The 12,374-nt window shown below is 45.9% G+C and overlaps 1 protein-coding gene across 8 annotated transcripts in view; it reads left to right on the plus strand.

Annotated features, from left to right (window-relative positions):
* Positions 1-12,374, plus strand: part of hsf1 (heat shock transcription factor 1) — a 151,982-nt gene that overhangs the window by 122,799 nt on the left and 16,809 nt on the right. The window lies entirely within an intron of this gene.

The raw sequence follows: 12,374 nt of genomic DNA on the forward strand, positions 1-12,374 counted from the left end.
AGCTGCTGTATTTCCCTGCAGTACAACAATGACTCCAATCAGCGGAGAGTTTTCCCCCTGATTCCCATTGACTCCAGTTTTGCTAGGGCTGCTTGATGCCATACTTGGTCAAATGCTGCCTTGATGTCAAGGGCAGTCACTGAGCTCTTTTGTCCATGTTTGAACCAAGGCTGTAATGAGGTCAGAAACTGAGTTGCCCTGGCGGACCCCAAACTGAGCGTCACTGAGCAGGCTGTTGCTAAGCAAGTGGCACTTGATAGCACTGTTGACGCACCTTGTATGACTTTACTGACGATTGAGAGTAGACTGATGGGGCAGTAATTGGCCGGGTTGGACTTGTCCTGCTTTTTGTGCACAGGTCATACCTGGGTAATTGTCCACATTACCGGGTAGATGCCAGTGTTGTAGCTGTACTGGAACAGCTTGGCTCGGGGCGCGGCAAGGTCTGAGCTCAGCATATAGGTTGATCAAGCCTTTTCTTTCTTTATTCATTTGCAGGATGTGGACGTCGCTGGCAAGGCCAGCATTTATTGACCATCTCTAATTGCCCTTGTGAAAGTGGTGATGAGCCACCTACTTGAATATAACTGAGTGGCTGAGAGTCAACCACTTTGCTGTGGGTCTGGAGACACATATAGGTCAGACCAAGTAGGACGGCAGATTTCCATCTGGAAAGAGCATTAACGAACCAGTTAGATTCTTAAGATAATCGGTAGTTTCATAGTCATCATTACTGAGACTAGTCTTTTATTCAGATTTATTTAATTAATTCAGTTTGTTTCCTGGCTGCCATGATGGGAAATTTAAATTCAGTTAAATAAATAAATCTGGAATAAAAGACTAGTCTCTGTAATGGTGATCATGAAATTACTTTATGGTCATAAAAACCTACCTGGTTCACTCGGAAGCAAATCTACTGTCCTTACTCAGTCTTGCCTATATGTGACTCTAGGATCACAGCAATGTGGTTAACTCTCAACCACTCAGTTGTATCCAAAAAGGAAGCTCACCACCACCTTCACAAGGGCAATTAGAGATGGACAATAAATACGTGCCTTGCCAGTGACGCCAACATCAAGTGATACATTTGAAAGAAAAACTTCAAAATTGAATTATACTCTCATGTTTAACAAGAAATGGCCAAATGTGAAGATTACGACAGTGTAAAGAAACATCATTAACAGCATTACATGAGCAGACTTCAGATCAGTTGGATTATCCCTGTCCTTCCAGCAGTGCAAAGTGGGATTTGAAGATCCTGGTCCTCCTAGAGACACTCTTCTATATTAAACTTTTGGTGCTGATGGTGGTCTGTATATTTGTGTGACACCATCTGGTGCCTTTAGCCATTCTGACAACAGAGGGAGCTATTTTACAGTCTTTATTCCAGAAGGCAGACACTTTTTACCAACAGCCAGTCCATCTTCTGATTTGGTCGGGGATAGGAGGGTGTGACTGCAAGTGAGGCAGGTATGGGGATCGAGAAGACAGAAGTGGAGGAGCCTCTGCCCTTGCAATTGTCCAACAGGTTTCAGTTTCTTTTGGCTTGTATGGATGAGAGCGAGGGCTGAAGAGTGGATGAGCAAACTGACCATAGCACAGGAAGCCATTCAAGTTGGGTGGGTTAATGGGAATGTAGTGGTAGTAGGGGACAGTATAGTCAGGGGGATAGACACAGTTCTCTGCAGCAAAGAGCGACAGTCCAGAAGAATGTGTTGCCTGCCCGGTGCCAGGGTTCGGGACATCTGCTCGTGGCTAGAGAGGAACTTGCAGTGGGAGGGGGAGGATCCAGTTGTCGTGGTCCACTTGGGTACCAATGACACAGGTAGGACTAAGAAAGAGATTCTGCTGAAGGAGTGTGAGCAGCTAGGGGCTAAAAGCAGAACCTCAAAGTTCATAATCTTTATTGTTATCTGAGCCACGAACAAATTGACATGGGGTAAATAAGATTAGTGAGTTAAATGGGTGGCTCAAAGATTGGTATGGGAGAAGTGGGTTTCGATTCATGGGGCACTGGCACCAATACTGAGGAAAATGAGAGCTTTACCACTGGGATGGTCTTCACCTGAACCATGCTGGGACCGGTGTTCTAGTGAGTCGTATATCTAGGGCAGTAGAGAGGGCTTTAAACTAAATAGTGGGGGGCAAGGGATCAAGTGCTAATTTAGAGAGAGGAGAAGGCAACTGAGCAATGCTTTTATTTTAGAGTAATGTAGCAAAAAAGGAATTGATAATCTGAGTGTGGCAGAAAGGGACAGAGCACATAAACATAAGATTGCAACAGCAGATAAGGCTAGAGGTTGTGAAAATAATAAAAAGACAGACTTAAAGGTACCCTATTTGAAGGCACACAGCATTCTCAACAAGGTAGATGAATTGACAGCACAAATAGAAGTCAACAGTTATTATCTAATTGCCATTATGGAGATGTGGCTGCAGAGTGACCAAGGCTGGGAACTAAATGTTCGAGGTTATTGGACATTTAGGAGGATAGGCAAAAAGGAAAAGGAGGTGGGGTAGCACTGCTAATAAAGGATGAAATCAGTACATTAGTGAGAGAGGACCTTGGATCAAAAGATCAAGATGTAGAATCGGTTTGAGTAGAGCTAAGAAACAGCAAGGGGCAGCAAACATTGGTAGCAGTTACTTATATGCAACCAAACAGTAATGGTAATGTAGGGCACAGTATAAATCAGGAAATAAGAGGGGCAAGGATAATACAGAAATCAAGTGGGAACTTCAATCTACATATAAACTGGGTAAACCTAACTAGCACTAATGCTGTTGAGGACGAATTCCTGGAATGTATACGAGATGGTTTTCTAGAACAGAATGTTGAGGACCAACTAGAGGATGGACTGCTTCAGATCTGGTATTGTGCAATGTGAAAAGGCTAATTAATATCATTGTAAAGGAGCCTTTAGGGAAGAGTTACCATAACATGATAGAATATTACTTGAAGTTTGATGTAGTTCAATCTGAAACTAGGGTCTTAAATCTAAACAAAAGAAGCTATGAAGGCATGAGAGACAAGTTGGCTGTGGTAGATTGGGAAAATAAATTAAACGGTATGATGGTAGACAGACAATGGCTAGCATTTAAAGAATTAATACATGGTTTACAAGAAATTTACATTCCTTTTGAGGCACGAAAACCTAGCAAGAAAAGTGATCCACCCATGGTTAACAAGAGAAGTTACAGATTGCATGAGAATCAAAGGATGTGGCTTATAAAGTTGCCCAAATAATGTAGATTGGGAGCATTTTAGAATACAGCATAGGAGGATCAAGACACACAGAAAATAGAATATGAAAGTAAACTAGCAAGAAACATAAAAACAGACTGTAAAAGCTTCTGTAGGTATGTAAAAAGGAAAAGATTAGCAAAGACAAATGTGGGCCCATTACAGACGGAGACTGGGGAATTTATAATTGTGAATAAAGAAATGGCAGAGAAATTAAACAAATACTTTGCCTCTTTCTTTACAGAGGAAGATACAAAAAACCTCCCAGAAATACTAAAGAACCAAGGGACTAGTGAGAATGAGGAAGTGAAAGAAATTAGTATTAGTAAAAACAAAAATGTTGTACTGGAGAAATTATTGGGACTGAAAGTTGGTCAGTTCCCTGGACCCGATGATCTACATCCCAGAGTGTTGAAAGAGATGGCTGTAGAGATAGTGGATGCGTTGGTGATCATCTTCCAATATTCTATAGATTCTGGAGCGGTTCCTGAAGGCAGCAAATGTAACCCCACTATTTAAGAAAGCAGGGAGAGAAAAAACGGGGAACCACAGACCTGTTAGCCTGACATCAGTAGTAGGGAAAATGCTAGAATCTATTATAATGGATGTGATAACTGGATACTTAATAAATAGAGTCATAGAGAGATACAGCACTGAAACAGGCCCTTCAGCCCACCGTGTCTGTGCCAACCATCAACCACCCATTTATACTAATCCTACATTAATCCCATATTCCCTACCTTCCCTCAATCCTCCTACAACCAACCTACACTAGGGGCAATGTACAGTGGCCAATTTACCTATCAACCTGTAAGTCTTTGGCTGTGGGAGGAAACCGGAGCACCCGGCGGAAACCCACGTGGTCACAGGGAGAACTTGCAAACTCCGCACAAGCAGTACCCAGAACCGAACCCGGGTCGCTGGAGCTGGGAGGCTGGAGTGCTAACCACTGTGCCGCCCAAATAATGGTAGGATTGGGCAAAGTCAACGTGGATTTATGAAAGGGACATCATGTTTGACAAACCTGTTAGTTTTTTGAGCATGTAACCAGCAAAATAGATGAGGGGGAACCAGAGGGCTTTCAGAAGGCTTTATCTAAGGTCCCACACAAGAGGTTAGTAAGCAAAATTAGAGTACGTGGGATTGGGGGTAATATACTGGCATGGATTGAGAATTGGTTAACTGACAGAAAACAGAGAGTAGGAATAAACAGATCATTCTCAGGTTGGCAGGCTGTGACTAGTAGGGTACCGCAAGGATCAGTGCTTGGGTCCCAGCACATGGTTTGGGAAGCAGTGCCGTATTGGTAATGTCACTGGACTATTAATCCAGATGCCTCAGCTGAGGCTCTAGGACATGTGTTCGAATCCCACCACAGTAGGTGGTGAAATTTGAATTCCATTAGTAAAGCTGGAATTAAAAGCTAGTCTAATGGTGACCATGAAACCATTGTCGATTGTTGGAAAAACCCATCTGGTTCACTAATGCCTTTAAGGGAAGGAAATCCGCTGCCTGACCTGGTCTGGCCTACATGTGACTCCAGACCCACAGCAATGTGGTTGACTTAACTGCCCTCTGAAATGGCCCAGCAAACCACTCAGTTGTATTACACTACTACAAAGTGTAAGAAAAGTAACTAAACCGGACAGACCACCCGGGATCAACCAAGACACTGGAAACGACAACGGCAAACCCAGCCCTGTCGATCCTGCAGAGTCCTCCTTCGTAACATCTGGGGGCTTGTGCCAAAATTGCTGTCAAGCAACAGCCTGACCACGGAATCATACCTTACAGACCATGTCCCTGACACCGCCATCACTTTCCCTGGCTATGTCCTGTCCTGGTGGCGGCACTGTGGTATACAGTCGGGAGGGAATTGCCCTGAGAGTCCTCAACATTGACTGACTCTGGACCCTATGAAGTTTCATGGCATCAGGTCAAACATGGGCAAGGAAACATCCTGCTGATCACCACTTACCACCCCTCCCCCTCGGCTGATGAATCAGTATTTCTCCATGTTGAATACCAAGTGGAAGAAGCACTGAGGGTGGCAAGGGCACAAAATGTATTTTGGGTGGGAGACTTTTTATTTATTTATTTTTTATTTATTTGGAGATACAGCACTGAAACAGGCCCTTCGACCCACCGAGTCTGTGCTGACCATCAACCACCCATTTATACTAATCCTACATTAATTCCATATTCCTACCACCTACCTATACTAGGGGCAATTTATAATGGCCAATTTACCTATCAACCTGCAAGTCTTTGGCTGTGGGAGGAAACCGGAGCACTCGGCGAAAACCCACGCAGTCACAGGGAGAACTTGCAAACTCCGCACAGGCAGTACCCAGAATTGAACCCGGGTCGCTGGAGCTGTGAGGCTGCGGTGCTAACTACTGCGCCACTGTGCTTCAATGTCCATCACCAAGAGTGGCTCGGTCGCGCCACTACAAACCAAGCTGGCTGAATCCAAAAGGACATAGCTGCTAGACTGGGTCTGCAACAGGTGGTAAGAGAACCAACAAGAGGGAAAAACCTGCTTGACCACATCCTCACCAATCTACCTGCCGCAGATACATCTGTCCATGACAGTATTGGTAGGAGTGGCCACTGTACAGTCCTTGTGGAGACCAAGTCCCCTCTTCACACTGAGGATACCATCGTGTTGGGTGGCACTACCACTGTGCTAAATGGGATAGATTTTGAACAGATCTAGCAATTCAAAACTGGGCATCCATGAGGTGCTGTGGGCTATCAGCAACAGCAGAATTGTACTCAACCACAATCTGTAACCTCGTGGCCCGGGATATCACCCACTCTACCATTACCATCAAGCTGAGAGACCAACAATCGTTCAATGAAGAGTGCAGGAGGGCATGCCAGGAGCAGCACCAGGCATATCTAAAAATGAGCTGTCAGCCTGGTGAAGCTACAACACAGGACTACTTGCATGCCAAACAGCAGAAGCAGCATGTAATAGACAGTGCTAAGCGATCCCACAACCAACGGATCAGATCCAAGCTCTGCAGTCCTACCACATCCAGTTGTGAATGGTGGTGGTCAATTAAACAACAAACAGGAGGAGGAGGCTCCACAAATATCACCATCCTCAATGATGGGGAGCCCAGCACATCAGTGCGAAAGACAAGGCTGAAGCATTTGCATGCATTTTCAGCCTGGAGTGCCGAGTGGATGATCCATCTCTGCCTTCTCCTGAGGTCCCCAGCATCACAGATGCCAATCTTCAGCCAATCCGGTTCACTCTACGTGATATCAAGAAACAGCTGAAGGCACTGGATACTTAAAAGGCTATGGGTCCTGATAACATTCCAGCAATAGTATTGAAGACTTGTGCTCCAGAACTTGCTGCGGCCCGAGACTAGCTTTCCAGTACAGCTACAACACTGACATCTACTTGGCAATGTGGAAAATTGCCCAAGTATGTCAATGAACAAAGAACAGTACAGCACAGGAACAGGCCATTCGGCCCTCCAAGCCTGCGCCGATCTTGATGCCTGCCTAAACTAAAACCTTCTGCACTTCCGGGGACCGTATCCCTCTATTCCCATCCTATTCATGTATTTGTCAAGATGCCTCTTAAACGTCATTATCGTACCTGCTTCCACCACCTCCCCCGGCACCAAGTTCCAGGCACTCACCACTCTCTGTGTAAAGAACTTGCCTCGCACATCCCCTCTAAACTTTGCCCCTCTCACCTTAAACCTATGTCCCCTAGTAACTGACTCTTCCACCATGGGAAAAAGCTTCTGACTATCCACTCTGTCCATGCCGCTCATAACTTTGTAAACCTCTATCATGTCGCCCCTCCACCTCCATCGTTCCAGTGAAAACAATCCGAGTTTATCCAACCTCTCCTCATAGCTAATGCCCTCCAGACCAGGCAACATCCTGGTAAACCTCTTCTGTACCCTCTCCAAAGCCTCCACGTCCTTCTGGTAGTGTGGCGACCAGAATTGCACGCAATATTCTAAGTGTGGCCTAACTAAAGTTCTGTACAGCTGCAGCATAACTTGCCAATTTTTATACTCTATGCCCCCACCAATGAAGGCAAGCATGCCATATGCCTTCTTGACTACCTTATCCACCTACGTTGCCACTTGCAGTGACCTGTGGACCTGTACGCCCAGATCTCTCTGCCTGTCAATACTCCTAAGGGTTCTGTCATTTACTGTCTACTTCCCACCTGCATTAGAGCTTCCAAAATGCATTACCTCACATTTGTCCGGATTAAACTCCGTCTGCCATTTCTCCGCCCAAGTCTCCAACCGATCTATATCCTGCTGTATCCTCTGACAATCCTCATCACTATCCGCAACTCCACCAACCTTTGTGTCGTCCGCAAACTTACTAATCAGACCAGCTACATTTTCCTCCAAATCATTTATATATACTACAAAGAGCAAAGGACCCAGCACTGATCCCTGCGGAACACCACTAGTCACATCCCTCCATTCAGAAAAGTACCCTTCCACTGCTACCCTCTGTCTTCTATGACAGAGCCAGTTCTGTATCCACCTTGCCAGCTCACCTCTGATCCCGTGTGACTTCACCTTTTGTACCAGTCTGCCATGAGGGACCTTGTCAAAGGCTTTACTGAAGTCCATATAGACAACATCCACTGCCCTTCCTTCATCAATCATCTTCGTCACTTCCTCAAAAAACTCAATCAAATTAGTGAGACACGACCTCCCCTTCACAAAACCATGCTGCCTCTCGCTAATAAGTTCGTTTGTTTCCAAATGGGAGTAAATCCTGTCCCGAAGAATCCTCTCTAATAATTTCCCTACCACTGACGTAAGGCTCACCGGCCTATAATTTCCTGGATTATCCTTGCTATCCTTCTTAAACAAAGGAACAACATTGGCTATTCTCCAGTCTTCTGGGACCTCACCTGTAGCCAATGAGGATGCAAAGATTTCTGTCAAGGCCCCAGCAATTTCTTCCCTTGCCTCACTCAGTATTCTGGGGTAGATCCCATCAGGCACTGGGAACTTATCTACTTTAATGCTTTGCAAGAAACCCAGCACCACCTCCTTTTTGATAATGAGATGACTGAGACTATCTGCATTCCCTTCCCTAGGCTCATCATCCACCAAGTCCTTCTCTTTGGTGAATACTGATGCAAAGTACTCATTTAGGGGTACCTCGCCCATTTTCTCTGGCTCTGCACACAGATTCCCTTCTCTGTCCTTGAGTGGGCCAACCTTTTCCCGAGTTACCCTCTTGCTCTTTATAGACGTATTAAAAAGCCTTGGGATTTTCCTTAATCCTGTTTGCCAATGACTTTTCATGACCCCTTTTAGCCCTCCTGACTCCTTGCTTAAGTTCCTTCCTACTGTCTTTATATTCCTCAAGGGATTCGTCTGTTCCTAGCCTTCCAGCCCTTACGAATGCTTCCTTTTTCTTTTTGACTAGTCTCACAATATCCTGTGTTATCCAAGGTTCCCGAAACTTGCCAAACTTATCCTCCTTCCTCACAGGAACGTGCTGGTCCTGGATTCTAATCAACTGACGTTTGAAAAACTCCCACATGTCAGATGTTGATTTACCCTCAAACAGCCGCCCCCAGTCTAAATTCTTCAGTTCCTGCCTAATATTGTTATAATTAGCTTTCCCCCAATTTAGCACCTTCACCCGAGGACTACTCTTATCCTTATCCGCAAGTACCTTAAAACTTATAAAATTATGGTCACTGTTCCCGAAATGCTCCCCTGCTGAAACTTCGACCACCTGGCGGGGCTCATTCCCCAATACCAGGTCCAGTACGGCCCCATCCCTAGTTGGACTATCTACATATTGTTTCAAGAAGCCCTGCTGGATGCTCCTTACAAATTCTGCCCCATCCAAGCCCCTAGCACTAAGTGAGTCCCAGTCAATATAGGGGAAGTTAAAATCACCCACCACTACAACCTTGTTACCTTTACATCTTTCCAAAATCTGTCTAGATATCTGCTCCTCTACCTCCCGCTGGCTGTTGGGAGGCCTGTAGAAAACCCCCAACATCGTGACTGCACCCTTCCTATTCCTGAGCTCCACCCATATTGCCTCGCTGCACGACCCCTCCGAGGTGTCCTCCCGCAGTACAGCTGTGATATTCTCCTTAACAAGTAATGCAACTCCCCCACCCCTTTTACATCCCCCTCTATCCCACCTGAAGCTTCTAAATCCTGGAACATTTAGCTGCCAATCCTGTCCTTCCCTCAACCAAATCTCTGTAATAGCAACAACATCATAGTTCCAAGTACTAATCCAAGCTCTAAGTTCATCTGCCTTACCTGTTATACTTCTCGCATTGAAGCAACTGCACTTCAGACCACCAGTCCCGCTGTGCTCCGCAACATCTCCCTGCCTGCTCTTCCTCTTAGTCTTACTGGCCTTATTTACTAGTTCCCCCCTCATTTATTTCACTTGCTGTCCTACTGCTCTGGTTCCCACCCCCCTGCCACACTAGTTTAAACCCTCCCGAGTGACATCCTGTCCTGTACACAAAAAGCAGGACAAATTCAACCTGGCCAATTACCACCCTTTCGGTGTACTTGATGTAATTGCACTAGAGAGGGTACAGAAGAGATTTACGAGGATCTTGCCGGGACTGGATAGGCTGGGGTTGTTCTCCTTGGAACAGAGTAGGCTAAGGGAAGATCTGATCGAAATGTACAAAATTTTGAGGAGCCTGGATAGAGTGGCGGTGAAGGGTCTATTCAGCTTAGCAGAGAGGTCAGTGACAAGGGGGCATAGATTTAAAGTGATTGGTAGAAAAGTTAGAGGGGAGATGAGGAAAAACTTTTTCACCCAGAGGGTGGTGGGGGTCTGGAACTCTCTGCCTGAAAGCGTAGTTGAGGCAGAGACTCTCAACTCATTCAAAAGGAGTTTGGATCGGCACCTCAAGTGCCGTAATCTGCTAGGCTACGGACCAAATGCTGGAAGGTGGGATTAGAATAAGTGGATCGTTTTTCAGCTGGCACTAACTCAATGGGCCAAGTGGCCTCTTTCTGTGCCTTAAACTTTGTATAATTCTGTGATAATCAGAAAAGTGATAGAAAGGGTCATTGACAGTGCTATCAAGCGGCACTTGCTCAACAATAACCAGCTCACTGATGCTCAGTCTGGGTTTTGCCAGGGCCACTCAGCTCCTGACCCCATTACAGCCTTGGTTCAAACATGGACAAAAGAGCTGAACTCCAGAGGTGAGGTGAGAGTGACTTCCTTTGACATCAAGGCAGCATTTGACCGAGTACGGCCTAGCAAAACTGGAGTCAATGGGAATCGGGGAAAACTCTCCGCTGTTGGAGTCATACCTAGCACAAAGGAAGATGGTTGTGATTGTTGGAGGTCAATCATCTGAGCTCCAGGACATCACTGCAGGAGTTCCTCAGGGTAGTGTCCTGGGCTCAACCATCTTTAGCTGTTTCATCAATGACCTTCCCTCCATCATAAGGTCAGAAGTGGGGATGTTCGCAGATGATTGCACAATGGTCAGCACCATTCGTGACTCCTCAGATAATGAAGCGGCCATGTCCAGATGCAGCAAGACCTGGACAATATCCAGGCTTGGGCTGATAAGTGGCAAGTAACATTCATGCCACACAAGTGCCAGGCAATGACCATCCAAACAAGAGAGTATCTAGCTATCTCCCCTTGACATTCAATGGCATTACAATCGCTGAATCTCCCACTATCAACATCCTGGGGGGAGTTACCATGGACCAAAAACTGAACTGGGCCAGCCATTTAACTACTGTGGCTACAAGAGCATGTCAGAGGCTGGGAATTCTGTGGCAAGTAACTCGTCTCCTGTCTCCTCAGTGCCTGTCTACCATCTACAAGGCACAAGTCAATAGTGTGACTGGATGGGTGCAGCTCCAAAAACACTCAAGTAGCTCGGCACCATCCAGGACAAAGCAGCCCTCTCGATTGGCACCCCATCTACCACCTTCAACATTCACTCCCTCCACCACCACCACACAGTGCCAGCAGTGACATACAAGATACACTGCAGCAACTCGCCAAGGCTCCTTCAACGGCACCTTCCAAACCCGCGACCTCTACCATCTAGAAGGACAATGGCAGCAGTTGCCTAGGAACACCACCACCTGCAAGTTTCTTTCCAAGCCGCACACCATCCTGACTTGGAGCTATATCGCTTTTCCTTCACTGTCGCTGGGTCAAAATCCTGGAACTCCCTTTCTTGCAGCACTGTGGGTGTACCTACACCCCAAGGAATGCACCCGTTCAAGAAGGCAGCTCACCACCACCTTCTCGAGGGCAATTGGGGATGGGCAATAATTGCTGGCCTAGCCAGCGGCACCCACATCCCATGAACAAAATTTAAAAAGCTATTCACAATCTGTATCGGTGATTTGGATGTGGAGACCAAATGTAATGTTTCCAAGTTTTCTGATGAGAGAAAACTAGGTGAGAATCTGAGTTTTGAGGAGGATACAAAGCGGCTTCAAGGGGATTTGGACAGGCTAAGTGAGTGGAAAAGTGCACGGCAGATGGAATATTATGTGGAAAAATGTGAAGTTATCCACTTTGGTAGGAAAAACAGAATTGCAGTGTATTTCTTAAATGGTGAGAGATTGGGAAATGTTGCTGTCCAAAGGGACCTGGGTGTCCTTGTTCATAAGTCACTGAATGCTAACATGCAGGTACAGCAAGCAATTAGGAAGGCAGATGGTATGTTGGCCTTTATTGCAAGAGGATTTGAGTACAGGAGTAAATAAGTCTTTCTGCAATTGCATGGAGCCTTGGTGAGACTGCACTTGGAGTATTGTCTAGAGTTTTGGTCTCCTAACCTAAGGAAGAATGTACTTATCATACAGGGAGTGCAATGAATGTTCACCAGACTGATCTCTGGGATAGCAGGATTGCCTTATGAGGAGAGATTGAGGAGATTGGGCCTGTATTCTCTTCAGAAGAATGAGAGTTGATTTCATTGAAGCATTCAAAATTCTTACAAGGCTCAATAGGATGCAGGAAGGATGTTTCCCCTGGCTGGGAAGACTAGAACCAGGAGACACAGTCTTAGAATAAGCGGTAGGCCAATTAGAACTGAGATGAGGAAGAATTTCTTCACTCAGGGTGGTGAATCTTCAGAATTCTC

This window comes from Heterodontus francisci, chromosome 2, assembly GCF_036365525.1.
Source record: "Heterodontus francisci isolate sHetFra1 chromosome 2, sHetFra1.hap1, whole genome shotgun sequence".
Lineage (NCBI taxonomy): Eukaryota > Metazoa > Chordata > Chondrichthyes > Heterodontiformes > Heterodontidae > Heterodontus > Heterodontus francisci.